Source organism: Muscardinus avellanarius (genome assembly GCF_963383645.1).
Source record: "Muscardinus avellanarius genome assembly, chromosome: 4".
Lineage (NCBI taxonomy): Eukaryota > Metazoa > Chordata > Mammalia > Rodentia > Gliridae > Muscardinus > Muscardinus avellanarius.
Genome location: NC_137789.1, coordinates 66,142,119 through 66,155,098, shown reverse-complemented (window position 1 = coordinate 66,155,098; position 12,980 = coordinate 66,142,119). Strand labels below are relative to the sequence as shown.

Here is a 12,980-nt window from a genome sequence, read left to right as displayed (position 1 = left end):
TTAGAACGTGGCTGGTGACTGTAGGCTAAAGTTGTACTAGTCCAAGGGAATGTTTGTGCACCTGTTTGTGCAGGAGCCTGTAGGTCCCACCACCCACTCTCTAGCCCCTGCAATGGTTGAGGGAAGAGTGGACACTCAATAAACATTTGAGGAATAAATAAAGGCATACGAATTTAGAGAGGGAAGTCCAGAAACCATGATAAGCTTTCATAGTTCAGCCATGCTCCTCCTTCATACTAGAGAGGAGTTTTGTTGTACTTATTCCCATGAAAGTTTTAGCTAAAAATTATTAAATAAATTTCTAGACAAACGTATTGGATTTGAAAAGGGTCTCCTGATGAAGGTTCGGGTCCTGTTTTCAGATGTAGTTTATTTTAGAAATCTAGCCCCTCTCCTTAGTCCTCATGTTTGTCTTTGTATCCAAGCTGAAACATGACATGTGTGGAACACTGCACTAATAAAAGGTATATTTTTATGTTGTCGGTTTCTTCTGAACAAATTCTTCTCTCTCCATGGATTTTTGAGGAAGGGAGCAGGAGATAGAAGTGGAGAGAAACTCAAACCAGCTGTTCCTTAACAGAATTAAAATTGTGACCCCCCAACCTCTTCTCCAAAGCATCTATTTTCCAGGCAGCCCTCTCCCAGTGAGCAGCGAGTTCCAAGGAGGAAAAGACTTTGACCTTGTAACCCTCACTGCTCTCCTGAGGTCTATAAGCCCAGATAAGAAAAGAGGAAAAGGGGGCCTACCCGCCCTCACATGCTGACTGTGAATTTAACATTTGTAAAACAGGTCATTCTTGGAAAACACAGTTGGGAACTTCTCAGAGTTAACAATTTAATCTTATTTTAGGAGACAGCAGCGATCATTGGATCATTGTGTGTGTTTGTAACAGCAAACTTACTCTAGTCTTAACGAGTTGCTAAGTCAGGAGACAAAACTTCTGATCTTTGCCTGGAAATGAATTTTCATGATGTTGGTAAGTTATTCGTCTAGAGCATGTAGTTAGTATTAAAAAGGAGAAGAAGGGGGGTGGGGGGAGAAAAAGCAAGAAAAAAAGGTCACAGTGGCATGAAGGAGAAATTTTTTTCTCTCTTGGGAAAATAAACAGAACCGAGGAGGAAGCTGAGGAACTGGAAGAGGAAAAGGTATATGTTAAAAAGAATCCAACTCGAGGAATCAACGTACACTTATAATTCCCCAGCTAGTGTTGGTTTGGAAGAGTTGTTTGGAAAAGCAGGGCATTAGATGCTTTTCTTAAGCTAAGCTGTAGATTTCCACTAACAGAGCCGGTTATCTCCTGCCTCGCCCTGTTAATGGCTCCACAGTTGCCATTGTTCTTCTCTACCCTGTATTTATTTTCTCTCTGCCAGCTTTATTTAAAACAAAAAATAAACAAGCAAAAAAGTACCCCAAACAAAAAAAACCTTTATTGTTCCCAGGCAGGACTCTCCTCTGAAGAATTGTTCAGTATCTTGGTTAGCTCTAATTAATGTCAACAGTTTCAAGCTTTTACCTGAAGGGAGCAAATGCCACCCCACAGCCACTTAATGAAAGCCAGTTTGGTGTGATGGCCACAAGGAAATCCTAGCTCTTTATCAGGAGAATTTGGTAGAAGGATTTGATTTAAAAATCAACATCATTTTTGAAAGGGCCTACTTAGCGTCTTCAAGAATGAAAAAGAAAATTCATTAAAATGTCTCTGTATCAGACACGGCCAGAGCAACTTAGTTGGCCCCTCTGCAATTCAGTGAGACCATGTTTCAAAATAAAAAGATAAGACAGGGCGGTGGGTGTAGGTCAGAGGTAGAATGCCTCCAAGTGCAATCCTCAGTACCACCAAAAAATAAAAATTAAAAAAATGTCTATGCAAACAAAGTTTCACTGGGAATTGCACTAACATGCATAAGGAGGGAGGAAAGGGAAGCACATGGGTAAACAAAGGGAAATACACCAAGTGCTGTGAACATGTATGCTTGTATCACTTTGAATCTCACCATGACATATAACTACATTGCACCCATAAAAGTATAAAAAAAACCGATGTAAAATGTTTATAGCACTGTTGTTCATTTTATTTAATAAATAGTATAAAAATACTAAACTGCACAAACTCTGAATGTACAAAACACATGCTGCAAATGTGTTACCTGCAAGTCTTTGTATGAGCTTACAAATAATGCTGTAAATGCTAATGGTTTTTAAAATTTTTCAGAAACTTTAATGAGAAACTATAATATTGCTCTCTTGATATTTCCTATTAAATTTTAATTCTAAAGAGAGCAGAGAATATGAAGATATCACAATAGCTCATCTCAGATCTGCAGGATTAGAACTTGAAGCTACCTGGCTTGTGTTCACATTTTCTGAAAATTGGTGTCCTCCAGGGAGAACTTTTCTTCTACTCCTTTTCAGAAGCCATCCAGCTTTTTGACTCTCTTAAGAGCCTAATTTTAGCTTTCCACTTTTGCCTTCTTGGCCTGGTAGTTTCTTAGTCTCCAAATCTGTTTTTTTTTTTTTTTTTCCCCAGTACTGGCGATGGAACCCCAGGGGCATTCTACTTCCAAGCTATACCCCCAGCTCTATTTTTTATTATTTATTTTGAAACAGGGTCTCACTGAGTTGCAAAGGGCCTCACTAAGTAGCTGTCTGCAACCTCGATACTCCTATCCCAGCCTCCCAAATGCCCAGTTCTCCAAATCTGTTTTAAGCCCAGAAAATCAGACAACCGAGGAAGGAGAACAAGGCCTGATCAAAGAGCCCCTCAAATTCAGCAGAAGGGGCCCTGGACACATGGCGAGAACAGCAATCACAAAGTGTAAAGCCACTGCAAGATTCTATAGACCCAGAAGACAAAGCTGGATACTTAGTCTGTTTCCAGGTACAAAATATATTCACAGAACTCCTGATTGGGTCCTTACTACACAGAGCGAAGAACACACAGGATTCCCTGAGAAAACAAGTTCTTCCAAAAGCTGACTGAACATGCCAAAAATGTACTTCTGAAACAAACCTCTAATAAGTGGGTGATAGGGCTATGAGGAAATGAAATGATTACTGAACCCAGGTCTTGGGAAAGCATTCACATTCCTAGAGGCCACCACCCGGCCAGCAATGTGTTCATCAGTGGAGGTGAGCGGGAGCTGCCCAAAGGGTGTTGGACCTGAGACCTCCCTGGGGGCAGAGGCAGTGGCTGCAGGAGTTCCTGGCAGATTCTGCACTCATGCCCATAAAAGTGCCTTAGCTTAGAAAATGGTTATTCATTCTAGAGTCAGAGGCTACTGTCTTCCAGGTACTGTGCCATATACTAAGGAGAAAACATTTAGTGCAACAGAAAGGAATCTTTATCACCCTGGAACTCACATTCCAGTGGGGGAGACACTTAAACCAGAAAAAACGCTAAATGCACACTGTACTGTCTGATATTGGCAAACGCTAAGGATAAAAACAAACAAACAAACAAACAAACAAACACAGCAGGCAAGGGGGATATGAAATGGCTTGTGAGTGTCTGGGAAAAGAGACTTCCAGGCAAAGGAAAGAGCAAGGTGAAAAGCTATGAGGCGGGGAAGAGCCAGGAGCAGTTAGTGAACTTGTAGGTCACAGCTAAGAGCTGGCTCTCACTCCCTGCCCGCAAGGCCCTTAGAGTTTAGCAGGAAATAGATTGATTAATTAACATCTCAGTGATAAGTTCATCATAATCATGATACATATGGCGCACTCTCTCTGGGATCCGAATAAGTATCCTTCTGCTGAGGGTTGAGGCGTTCTGCAAAAGTAGACTGACATTTGGCTAAGTCAGGGAGGACGGCACGGCTCACTGTTTGTTCTTGTCAAGTGTGTGACCGAAGCAATCACATAAACAGAAGAGCAGCGGCTTGCTAGCAATGGTTACAGCCACTGAGCTGTGGTGGCAGGAACTAAACAGCGTTGTAGCCTCTGACTGTCCAGCCAGACCTCTATGGCCAACTGGGTAGGTGGGAGGGGGCGCATTTATTGGGCAAGCCTTCATTCTTTCAAGGAAACAGTCCACATGCAGAGACAGAAAACAGGCCCCAAAAGGGCCAGAGAGAACAATCCTGAAGATCTTCTTTCTATCTGCAAATCAACCAGAGTTGATATGAGGCAAAGAGTTATTTCTGAAAATGGCTTTCCAAAGGGATGTTAAAATCAACAACATTTTTGCATAAGGGCTCGGCAACAAGTCAGTAATACAGGTATATGTAATTTAACATTTTGATTTCACCAACTAAGGGAGAATAGGGCCAGTGCAGGGTAAAGTTGGGATTACTAAGAAAAGGTGGCAAAGTGTGCTGTTTATTACTAAGCCTTGATGTCACTGATCATCGGCTCACTGCTCCCATCCTGGGCACAGTCCCTCCCTTTCAGAAGTTCTAAAGCAAGTTCTAAACGTCTGGCTACTGACGTTTCCCACACAGACACTGTATCCCTTGCCGATTCTGCCTTTCCCCAAAGCAATGGCAGACTACTTCAGTGAGAGCCATTTCGTATGCAGGTTGAGCACCCCTAATCCCAAAGCCCAACATGCTCCAAAGTCTAAAACTTTCTGAGCACTGGTGTGGCGTCTCAAGACGGCGATTCCACACCTGATATCCCATGACAGGTGACAGTGAAAATGAAGGTGTATTAAAAATATTGAATGCAATTACCTTCAAGCTATGTACATAAGATCTATACAAAAGGAAAATGACTTTTTTGTTTAGACTTGGGTTCCATCTCTAAAATATTATGTATAAGCAACGATTTCAAGCCTGAGAAAAGCTGAAATCTGAAACACATCTGGCCCCAAGGATTTTAGATAAGGGCTATTTGGCCTGCACTTCCTGTGGGGTTCTTGCGGAGGCAGGCACAGGGTTTTTCTCATCACATAGACCTCTTATTTCTTGTTGAGTTGAATTTATGGTGAAAATACAATATATTGAATGCTATAATTTAATTTATAGATATGAAAGATGAGAACTCAGAAAAATTAAATAATGTACGATAAGTGCTGAGGCCTCGTGTCTTTGACATCTTCAATTCACACCTTCCCAATTTCACGTGACACAGATACCTGCCCATTCTACGTGTTGGTCATCACTGAGGCTCATCAGTTGTATGGCCCTTAGGGAACTCTGGCTCCAAAATGTACCCCCCTTTGCCTCGTTCCTGCTGTTCAGGGTGTGTGACGCATCCCCCTCTCCAGCCTGGAGTTCGGGTCCTCCAGTATAAGCCCTGACCCTGCCTGTCATCACCAGACTCTTAAATGATTGGCACTTGGTAGGGATGTCATCTTGGAGAGCCACTGTGGTTACTGGGTCTTTGCCAGGGTGGTCGAGTCCATATAGTGTGACTAGAGGTGGGGTTTTAGCAAGTCACACTGACACAATGCATCTTAAGTGGGAGGTTTGAGATGGAGCCTCAGGGATCGGGCCACAGTGACAGCAGGGGGGATAGATGCCAGTGATCTGAGGTGTGGCATTGGGCCCCCAGGTCCTCGCCTGCAAACCTGTGTTCTAACATGACAGGCTCCTGCAATCACCTTTCAGATAAATACCACAAACCAAACAATCAAAGCGTACCCGAGCCTGGCTTCCTTTTATGTGACACGGCTTGTGCTTCACAGAGCAGTAAAATAAATAAAATTAGCAAGCTTCAGTCACTACAGGCCCTCAGCGCTCAGCCATCCAAGCACTCACATGGCTCGATTATAAAATGATCACTGGATGGCTGGGGAAAACTGCCAATGTGCAAGGCCGCGGAGCTCCAGCTCTGGCAGGGGGAGCGGGCAGGGAGCCACCCAGGTTCCATCTTGGCGCAGTCGCCGCAGCGCTCTGGTTGCGCTGTTAGTCTGCCTTTTTTATTTCTTCTGTCATTATTCTTGGCATCACAACTTGAGCTGACCTTTTTCTGATCCATCATCATCTCTGGCCTTCTAGGGGTGGACCACAGACTTGTTCTTTTGGATCGAGCCCTGGGAATAACTCCGATTTTGTACAGGGGCTCATATGCAAAATATTAAGTTATGGCAGAATTTTTCTGCAAATATTTATTCTGCTTTGATACTGCAGTGGCTGTACTTTGCCCCCAAGCCTTTCACTTGTACCATAATTATGTAAAAATACACCATACAATTCATACTAGTTTAGGAAAATTAATAAAAGGAATTAAGACAGTTACCATGGGTCTTGTTATCTGTGCCAGGCAGAGTGACGTAATGACCAGCACATGGATGCTCTGTGCCTTTGAACGGGAAACCAGAAACACAAACTCGGAACAAACCTGAAGCCTTTGAGTAAACACAGACTCTGAGAAGACTCGGGCTGGTCGCACGTTGTGAAAAGGAACAATATTGAAAAACGGGTTCTACAAATGTGTTTTGAGAGAAGTGGAGTTACTAAGCTTGGATTCTGCTGACTGAGGCTGTATTTGCTCCGTGTTCCAAATTTACCATGAGAAAACTAACACCATCCTGCCAACTAATTGTTTCAATACCTTCCTTTACAAAGCAGAGAAAAAGAGCCACTAGAGAGCTATTTTCATCATGTCTTGACATGAGTGGAGCTATTGAGAGCAGCTGGAGTTGGCCACACTAGGGGAAAGGACCACTGGTCTCCTTGTCCTCTGCCATCCATCATTAGGCCATTACACCCGTAGCTTTGAACTACTGATCATGGAACAGTACAGATACCTGATTGAGACCTCTGACATCTACAAGTTACTAAAAAATATTCCTCTTATTTTTAAGCCTGAAAATCTATACTGAGGCAGTAGTAGTTTAACTACAGAGACAACCATAGCAGCCAGTTGAAAGCTTTACACTGATAAGTGAACAGCAGTACACACACACACACACACACACACACACACACACACACACACACACACGCTGTTGGGGACCGAATCCAGGGGGCATTCTACTTCTAAGCTACATCTCCTATTTAGATTTTTATTTGAAAACATTGTATTGCTACGATGCTGAGGTGGCCTTGAAACACTCCATCCTCCGGTCTCAGCCTTCCAAGTACTGGGATTATGAACACTCCCAGCTAAGAAGTACTTTAAATTAAATAAAGAAAAGTCCCCCTGTGGATCTAACGACCCTATCCCTGTTCTTGAAAAAGGTCTAAATGATACAGATGGCCTTACAAGGTGACCAGTGTTGGAGAGACAGAGGCTTTAAGGGAGCTGCTTTTCATACTGGGTTTTGGAATTATCTCCAGACTTCCTAGATATTTTGATATCATCATTGAGTAAAATAGATATCCTGAGAGCCTGCTTTCTGGAAAGCACCTATGATTCAGAAGTTCTGGGTAGAGGAAGGGGTGGCTAAGGAACCGATCCATCCTCTTGGTTAAGGAATTCTGTGAGTTAGTCAGTTTGCAGAAATTAGGTTTTTACTTGCATATTTCTTTCTGCAAAACACATTCCTCACTTATACTTACTGTTTTGGAATGACATGACTGCAACACACTTTCTCAAGATGGAGCCATACCATATCCATGCAAGCAAGTAGACGTGATGAAGCTTAAAGGGCTGCCGGGTGCCCTCTGCCCAGCTCCGTGGACTCCCTGCAGCCCACAGCGCCACCGGCGGGGGCGGAGGGGGGCGCGTTCACAGCCTCTCCACGGTGCAGGACCTGTCATCTGTCTGGGTGCACTTGGTGACCCTCCCTGCTTTACTATCACACTTCGTCTTTGGAGAAGAAGAGGGTGTGTGTCACCTGTGGCTAAGACACAGGTGAGGAAGACGAAGGGGGTTTTGAAAGTCGCTTCCTCTGCTTGGCGATTTGGGGCAATGCAAGCTAAAGAATTAAGAGACCCAGGCAAATGTATTTCTAATTCCCCACTCTATCTGCTCAGCACACCACTGGCATCAGCACACACTTAAAAATCAATATTTAAGTATCTGTATCTGTTTTGATAGGAATAAGATGACACACAAGACAAGACAATGGGAAAGAAAACAACTGTGAATCTCAGAAACTGAAGAGAGGAATTTCAACTTTTTTTTTTTTTTTGAGAGCTGGGAATAAGATGCAACTTGTGGAGACACACAAGTTGCATCTTTTATTGTTTCTTACTTATGAAAACAGTGTTTTAATATATTTATTGTTACAATATCCTTTAGGGATTATCTAAGTGAGAGGGAGAGTTTGTTTGAATTATGTTTACATAGTTAGGAGACCTAGGTGGATATAACAGAAGCCCAAGATTTGAATGATAGAAGTTTTAGCAAAGATAAGGTATTGGCTGTTTTGATTTGATTCTGCTTATACTAATATTTACAAAATATTTAAAGATTAAACTATTTATTGAATGTGTCTGCAGACTATATATATATATATATATATATATGTACTGAGGTTCCTGGAAACCCTTCTACCTATGGGCTACACTTCCAGACCTATTTTATACTTTTTTATTTGGAAATGGTCTCTTAAGCCAGTGCAGCTGGCTTCTAACCTGCGCGATCCTCCTGTCTCTGCCTCCCAAACGCAGGGATTACAAGGGTGCGCCACCACGCCCAGCTCAACACTGTGTTTCTAACAGTAATTGATTAATTGATAATTATGGTACATCATTTGCTTAAATTATACTAATACTTAGCATTTGCTTTACTTTTTAAATCCATACAATGAATATTTAATAGCTAGTACTAAAAGATGCATGTTTCATTGGTTAACTCTTTTTTGGTGGGTGGGAAGGTGCTAGGGATTGAACCCAGTGCCCTGTGGACGCTAAGTGTACATCCTACCTCTGAGCTAAACACCTAGCCCTTGTTTTTTTATTGTTTAAGCCATGCTCTGTACAACAGCACTAGGTATTTCAGTGAATTCTTTTTTTTTTTTTTTTTTTTTTTGTGGTACTGGGGTTCCTGGAAGCCCTTCTACCTCCGGGCTACACTCCCAGACCAATTTTTTCTTTTATTTTTGGAAACAGGGTCTCCTAAAGCCAGCACGGCTGGCTTCGAACCTGCGCGATCCTCCTGTCTCCGCCTCCCAAGCGCGGGGATTATAAGCGTGCGCCACCACGCCTGACTATTTCAGTGAATTCTATGCTCCTACCACTGATAATGTATATAAAAGTTTATGTCGAGTACAGAGCTTCATTTTTGGTTCAGTTAACATAAGAGGATATAGTATTTCATAAACTTATTTAGGAAATAGGAAAATTTTGCAAACCTTCTGATACCAGGTAGGGGAAGGCATTAATGTTTAATATATGGCTAATCTTAGATGATACAATTTTATCACAACATAGCATATAGATTTTAAATTGTATCCTGTAATGAAGTATGACCATAAAAGACCAAAACAAATGTACAACATAATTATTATTCTGAACATTAAAAAATCTTGGCACGCAGCTAACATAAATATCATCTTTTGAATGTTGATGAGAAGTACCTTTAAGAAGGAGCCTTTGATTTGCTGCTGAACTGATTTCCCAGTGTTCAGTGGGCTTGCTCATCACTTTTGCAAACATGATTTGTCTCTGGCAACAGTCGGTGTTCTTTGTAACCCCTTTCCTTTCTTTTAGATCTATTATTCCTGCTGAGAGTATCTTCTAAAGAATTTTTCATCGTGACACCACCTCTAGACTTGCTGTGAATAATCACAGTCTCATAAAAATCATTCTTTTTATTGCAAACTTGCTGCCAGAACATGGAAAAATATCCAAGCCAGGAGGCCTTTTATCCTTCTCTGCAATTGCTTTTTTTTTTAAACCCTCACTGCCATTTGAGGAAAATGAATCACATACCAATTTATTTACAAAGTATTTAACTAGAGGTTTTAATTTATAGAGAAATATTTAAGCTGTAATATAAAACAGGTCTTATTTTAAGAAAGTGTTTTTCCCCTGGCGCAATTTTCAGTCTATTTATTTGTACCAAGTATAAGTTCCAGTTTATCAAAGTTCCACATCTATCTTTATTTAACAGCAAATAATAGGCAGTATCATGTAATCGACTTTTTTAAGTGCCTGGGTGTTAAAATTTTTGTCTTTCTTTTTACACAAGGATTGCGAGGGGGACCTGAGGTTTGCAAGTTTAAAAGATGGCAGTTTATCAGCTTTGTTAATTTTATAATTAACAGAGCTTACATATATCACATTTTATAATGAACACAGCCAGATAGTTTTTAATAGTAAGAAATACTCAGCATAGAAAAGAATGTGTGGCTCAGAATAAACCAGACTCTATAATATCCTTAGTTGATAAGTTCATAAAAACTTTTTTCACATTCAGTAAAGAGTTTAATCTCTGCCATGCAATTATGATAGACTCCAGGAAGAAAAATATGTGGAACCGGACATAGGCACTTGAAGAAAAAAAGAAAAAAGCTCCCCAATCCCGCTGCTGCAGGAAGGGGCCCATCATCACCCCTGCTCACCGGCAGCCCCTCCTGGGAGGCAGGACCTCTGAGGGCCACTTGTTGACTCACAGCTCTCTATTCCAGTATCAGTCCGCTTGAAAAGCTACTGCCCAAACAGTCCCTTCTGCACACCTTCCTTTATGACATGCAGACTTCAGGTAAGGGGAAATTATTTAAGCTCCATTGCCTTGGTGGAAATACTCCTACCAGATAAAGCTCCTCTGACTGAGGAGCCCTGCTGTGCCCCAGATCAGTGGCTCTACACAGGAGCTGGAATTGGCTGCCTGAAAGGAAAGCTAAGGGAAATTCTTGTTCATGTTCCTGTTCCCACTCTATAAAACCACGCCCTCTTCTCAAGAATCTAACACTTAGAGCTGCCCATAGCCATGTTTTGGTTGTTTATGTATGTTTCAGGAATATACTACATTTTATGTATCATTAATATTGTATAAATATTATATGTATTATATATTAACTGTGGCATTATTGCTAGAAAACATATAGGACATATGTCCTGTGTTTTTAAAATTCATTTTGTCATGCATTCAACTAATAATGACTGAATACCTATTTAAAGCCTAGGCACTAATCACACCAAAAATAATGAGATGCAGAACTTGCCCCTACGGCTTTATACACACAGGAAGGACTGCGAGAACAGGTGCAGCTGACGTTCACTCTGACTTCCTCTCAGGGAAGGTGCTAGGATGCTGACCAAGCCCTTCCCCTCCACCCATCCTAACCAACATCTTCAGAGCCTTCTGCTCCACCAGGGAGCACAGTCTCCCATGTGGGATCTAATCTTGGAGTTGGGGCAGGTAATGCATTTCCCTTCTGTTCCTCTCTCTCTCAATAAATATATTAAAATTACAGTACACACATTCAGTATATCCCAATGCAACAGAATATTTGAGGGCCTCTATGATGAACTTGATCTTGCTTATGCTGCTGTAGCCAGTACATCCTGTCAAAAGCTTCAGCTCCTGCCACACCATGCCTGGCCTCCAGCCCCTCCCTTGCCCAGACAAGTGCATATCTGCTGCCTACTGGATGCTTTTTGTCTTTGGCCTCTTTTCCAGGGGATGCTCCCTGGGGGAAGCTTTCAATTAGTTTCATTCTGTTCTCTGTCCCTGACATCTCCTCAACACCCCTGTTAGAGTCATAATAGCTACCATTTTAGTGTGTGTGTGGTACTGGAAATTGAACCCAGCAACATTCTATCTCCAGGCTACACCCCCAGCCGTATTTCGTTTTTTATTTGGAAACAGGGTCTCACTATGTTATGGAGGTTGGCTTCAATCCTCCTGTCTCAGCCTCCTAAGTACTGGGATTATAAGCACATACCACCACACCCAGCTAGTAGCTGCCACTGAGGTCAGGCAGCTGGGTCACATGCGACGTGTTCTTTTCAATCCTCCCCCAAAGTCTGTATTTGATGGATAAACATGTGAAGATTTATGCACACCATTCCTAAGTGTACTACTAGATAATCAACGCTTTGAAGGAAGAGGCCATCTTTTCTCCTTTTATTTTTTCATACTGGGGACTGAACCCAGAGATATTCTATCTCTTAGCTACACCCCAGCCCTATTTTCTATCCTTTTTATTTTAAGATAGGGTCTTGCTAAGTTGCTGAGAATCTCACTAAATTGTTAAGGCTGACCTCAAACCTATAATCCTCCTGGTCTCAGCCTCCTAAGTACTGGAAGTACAGACATGCCCCACTGTGACTGGTGAGGCCATCTTTTATATATCTCTCTACTTATTTCCTAAGACTGGGCTGCGCACATAGATGTCACTGAAGAAGCCTTCCAGATTATCTGATTGGTAGAATTGAGTTATGAAAGATCAGGCGGCCCAATTACAAGTTAATTGATAATCTTACTGCATTTTGTCTCTGAAGTGTTAAAAATTGGTAGTTGTATAAAAACAAATGTATAATTTTACTAGATTATAAAAGGATACACACAGGTGTAGAAAACTCCTGCAATACTGAAAAATATACAAAAGAAATTAACTCCAATTCCGTCCCTTCAAGTACCCAATGGTAAAATCTTTCTTGTCTCTCCTGCCCTCCTGTTCACCCACTCATTTATTCAAATTCCTAAAGTTTATTATAGAGTTTATATTTTTATATGGAATATAGGCAAAAAAAACCCCAAACAACAACCAACTAAAATCAAGTATATGCGTTTGGCTACTTTATCCCTCCACACAACAATTTGTACTAAAGTTCTTTGCTATTTATTTATTTATTTATTATTTTGGTGGTACTGGGGTTCCTGGAAACCCTTCTACCTCCAGGGTACACTCCCAGACCAATTTTTTTTTTTTAAACAGGGTCTCTTAAGCCAGCACGGCTGGCTTCGAACCTGCACGATCCTCCTGTCTCCGCCTCCCAAGTGTGGGGATTACACGCGTGCGCCACCACGCCCGGCCTAAAGTTCTTTTATATCAATAAATCACTCTTACTTTAAATTGCTGTATACTATTTTATTTTGTGCATGTTCATATTTCTTTTACCAAGCAATGGATAGTTTCCAATATTTTCTTAGACCATTAATAGTAGCAGGGCAGAAATTAGGTCAGTTTTTCTAATAATTC

At 41.5% G+C, this 12,980-nt stretch overlaps 1 protein-coding gene across 8 annotated transcripts in view; it reads right to left on the bottom strand.

Moving 5' to 3' along the window:
- The window catches only part of EYA1 (EYA transcriptional coactivator and phosphatase 1), a gene marked incomplete at both ends in the record, with an annotated part of 350,889 nt that overhangs the window by 17,605 nt on the left and 320,304 nt on the right, over positions 1 to 12,980 (bottom strand). The gene's annotated exons all lie outside the window — the stretch shown is intronic.